Here is a 4,764-nt window from a genome sequence, read left to right on the forward strand (position 1 = left end):
CCAACGTTCAGGCAAGATGAAAGATGCAACTTTTAATGAAATTGTTAATAAATGTCATTATGCCAATAGTAAACACCAGTATTCTCTAGCATTTAATTAATATTTTAAAGGAATTGTCAAAAAGGAAAGCAATGATTATTTAACATGATAAGAAGGGCCTCTTCAAATTGGGTTATACTTATGAATATACATATGAAATACACATATAAAATGCTGACAAAAGAATTAAGAAATCTTTATTGAAACATAAAACTTTAAAAATTATACTTACTAAAATCAGGACTGTGTTCTTACAGTTCTTACTGTGTGTGGGACCTCTTTATGATTAAAACTATACTAAAATGCTACAGTGAGTATTCTTGGTGTCTATATTTAGAATTGTTTTTAAATGTTGACCAGGGGAACATTATAAATGATCACACCGTTGAAAATTGATTCTGTCTTCTCCAATTTATCTACCAAAATTTTATTGACAGAGAAGGTTCTTAAATCACTACCTTGTGTAAGGAAGCACTAATTGAATTCCATACAACAAATGTGTCACCAACCAAATGTCTCTGGGTCAGAAATAAGTATAGACATGCCAAACACCATGTTAAACACAATACATGCTTTATTTTATTTCTATAGGTACACATTTTACCAAAACCCTCCCCCACGACACTAAAATCATTGTCTGAGTTTCCACTTTTACAATTGTGTTACAGCACCTTAAAAGCATTTAAAGCTATAAAAAAGTGTTATGTATATGTATATATACATACACAAATATACACATATATAATATTAAATATGTATATGTAAAATATATAAATGAGTGTTGCTAAATGCTAAGTCATTAAGCGTTGAACAACACTGTAATTGAAGAACAGATGGTCACTCTTTTTCCTCTGTAACCACCTTGTATAAGAAGAAAGCTAACATTACAGCAGTCCCCATTTACCTGTGAAGGATATGTTCCAAGACGCCCAGTGGATGCCTGAAACTGCAGGTAGTAACACACCCTCTACCTGCTATGATTTTTCTTATCCATACAGACCTAAGAAAAAGTTTATAAATTAGGCACAGTAGGAGATTAACAACAGTGGCTAATAATACAGGGAACAATTATAAAAATATGCGGCAATAAAAGTTATGCAGAATGTGCTGTCTCTCAAAGTATCTTAGTGGGCTATACTCACACTACTTCTGTTGCTGATGTGAGACGGTGCGATGCCTACATGATGAGATGGATTGAGGTGAATGACGCAGACCCTGTGATGTAGCAGTTAAGCTAGCATTGCCCTTCTGATGATACATCTGTGTGATAGTTCATACTCAGTGTCAACTTGATTGGATTGAAGGATGCAAAGTATTGATCCCGGGTGTGTCTGTGAGGGTGTTGCCAAAGGAGATGAACATTTGAGTCAGGGGGCTGGGGAAGGCAGACCCTTTCTTAATCTGGTGGGCACAATCTAATCAGCTGCCAGTGAATATAAAGCAGGCAGAAAAATGTGAAAAGGAGAGACTGGCATAACATCCCAGCCTACGTCTTTCTCTCCTGCTAGATGCTTCCTGCTCTCGAACATCGGCCTCCAACTTCTTCAGTGTTGAGAGGTGGACTGGCTCTCCTTGCTCCTCAAGCTTGCAGGCAGCCTATTGTAGGACCTTGTGGTCGTGGAAGTTAATACTTAATGAACTCCCCTTTATATATGGATCCTATTAGTTCTGTTCTTCTAGGGAACCCTGACTAAGGGAACCCTGACTGATACAATCTGCTTTCAATAACCCGGAATCATGGAGCCATGATAATGTCAATTTTCTAGATGCCAGGAGCAGACAACGTCAATGGTTGGGGCTCCTCAACAGTTAAAGGATTGTTCCCTGAAAACTTTTGGAAGACCATTGTGATCAGAAGTTATCATCTCTTTTTAACTCAGGAAACTGTTGCTTGGCTGGTTGTAACCTTTTGCTGATCATAAGTGTGATACTAATGTTGTGTTCCATTCTGAGATTGTATTTCATAATTTTGCAGTTTAAGGTGTGCCATTTGAAGGACTTTGGCAAATTTTGGGAGTGTCCACATGACTGGTTCTGCTTCCATTTCTTCTTCTTCTTCCTCTTTCTCTGTAGATTACTCAACAAGTACTTCCAATTCCTCATTCATTAGTGCTTCTCCATGGCTTCTCCATGGCTTTCCACACGTTCTTCCACTGCTTCCAGTATGTTGGCAAATCCTTCTTCATCAACTTGGTTTGCTTCATGAATGATTTTCCTAACTTCTGTATCAATCCTTTGAAGACTTTAAAATGATTCACAATTTCACTGCATAAGTTCTTCCAGCAGGCATTTACAGTTTCTGGTTTTAACTCATCCTTTGCAGCTTTGAGGAATGTTATTGAACCAGCAGTAGTGAATGACTTTCAGCACTGCATTATGTCCACATTAAGGTCTTCATCAACTGCTGGTCACATGTGATCAAAGCCCAGGTGGGTGAATGTGGTTTGACAAAGCACGTGATATCTCGGTCAAGAGACTGAAGCAATGAGGCAGTAAAAATACAACTTGGCATTTTTATTTTCACAGGCAGCACATTCAGGTGGCCAGGTGCATTATCTATTATGAATAGGACTTTACATCTAACCCTTCATTTTCCAAGTTTTTTCCAAGTTTTTTTGTTTGTTTGTTTGTTTTGTTTTTACTTCTAGGGTGAAACATTGGTGCAAAGATTCCATAAACAAGGTGGCTGTCATTCACGCTTACTGATTATGTTGCCAGAACTTGGAACATGGGCAGAGAATTTTTGGTTTCGTTTTTGAGAGCATGTGGGTTCTTCGCTCTGTGCCTGCATCCAGCTTCATCACCTGTCTCACAGTGTTGCTGCCCAGGTCCAAGGTTGAGTGTGTCCTTCTGTGTTTGATGCCCTGGTGCTCCTTTGCATTTCACAAATGTAGATCCTATTGGGCGTCTCCTTCCAGAGGAGCCCCAGCTGCAGCACATTTGAAGTCTTGCTTTGCATGGTATTCTTTCCTTTGAGTCAACTTCTTCAACTCTGCTGGAAATGTGGCAGCAGTTTCTTCATCAGCAGACATGACCTCTCCAGTAATGTTTGTTTTTTTCAGTCCAAACCTATTTCTGAATTTGTACAACCATGCTTTACTTGCAGACAATGGCCTTGCTGAGATTTTCATATTAGCGCAATGCTTTCTGACACAAACATTACCATCAGTTGGAATATATTTCCTGCTCTTAACTTCCACCCATGAATTTCACTAAGAACTTATCACTCACTGTGGCCATGACTTTTGCAGTCTGATGTGTGACGGCAAAATCAGCCTGGATTTATTTCTGATTTCTTCACAATTTTATGGATAGAATATTCACTTACCATAGATCTTAGCAACCTCAGCATATTTTTTTTTCATTTCTTATTGATTCAAGAATTTTCACCTTTTCATTTAAAAGAAGCACTTATGGCTTCTATTTGGTGTATCTGAATTGTCAGCATCACTACTCTTGTGCTATGCGGCCATTATCAAGTAAAATAAGGGTGACTCGAACAGAAATACTGCAGTGCCAGGACAGGAGGTGCGATTGTCGAGACAGACACTCAGTGACTCACAGGCATGTGTGGTACGTGGTGTGGATCTGCTGGGCATAGGGACGATTTACGTCCTGGGCAGGACAGGATGGGATGGTGTGAGGTTTCATCATGCTGCTCAGAACAGCATACTGTGTAAAGCATATGAATTGTTTATTTCAGGAATTTTCCATTTAATATTTATAGACCATAGTTGACAGACCACGCAGAGCAAAACCATGCAAAGCAAAACGCTGGACAAGAAGGGCTGCTGTAGAAATAAGGTATGGACATGCCTTGTGCAAAGTTAGTGGCAAGAGTCATTCTTCAACCAGGGAAAGAAGGCACTATTGTTATATGTAGTTACTACTGGAACCAAAGCTGCATGGGGGACTGTGATAGAAAACGTGGATCTGGTTTGGGTTCTGCTGTTAGATAACTGGGGAATATTTCCTGTATCTTTGAATTTTTATGGCTTTAATTACTTTGTTTCTAAAATGAGGATATCAGAGAAGATGGAGACTTTCCAAGACTGACTTATTTACACAAAACAGTGATAAAATCTCAGGTAGCTACCTAACGGCATAGGAGAATGATAAAATTACAGATTTCGATGGGGAGTGCACACTTAGAAGAGGAGGGTACCAAGTTCCTCTTCAACCCTGTGCTAAGGGTTGAATGGGCAGCTATGAGTTGGCAAGACAACTGGACAGAAAACTTACAGCGGCCTTTCTGCCTAGAAAAACCTGAAAATGGATATTGGAGAATGCATGAGTTCTAGAGAGTGGTGAAATCCTGTACATAAAAGTTAAGACAGAGTTCCCAAACTCTCCAAAAGTCATCAGTGACTGATCATAGAAAAATGCATGGGTGAAAAATCTCAAGGCAGTTCCATTAAAGCTGGAACATGTAAATTGAGACTAGAGCCACCACCTTCGGTTTTCAGTTCAAGTTCAGTTAAGATTATTATTCATAAAACCAAATAATCAACATGCATAAGATAAAAAGAACAAAAGTAAATCCTCCCAATTTAACAACCACAATGTCTAAGACATAATCCAAAATTATCTGACATTTAAAGAACTAACAAAATAGAACATATTTTCAATAGAAAAGAAAAATGGACCTAAATTTAGGTGTTGAAATAAGGCAGACAAGGATTTTAAAGAAGTTTTTCTATTTGTATTTAATAAAGTAAAACAATA

This window comes from Macaca fascicularis, chromosome 8 (genome assembly GCF_037993035.2).
Source record: "Macaca fascicularis isolate 582-1 chromosome 8, T2T-MFA8v1.1".
Taxonomy (NCBI): domain Eukaryota; kingdom Metazoa; phylum Chordata; class Mammalia; order Primates; family Cercopithecidae; genus Macaca; species Macaca fascicularis.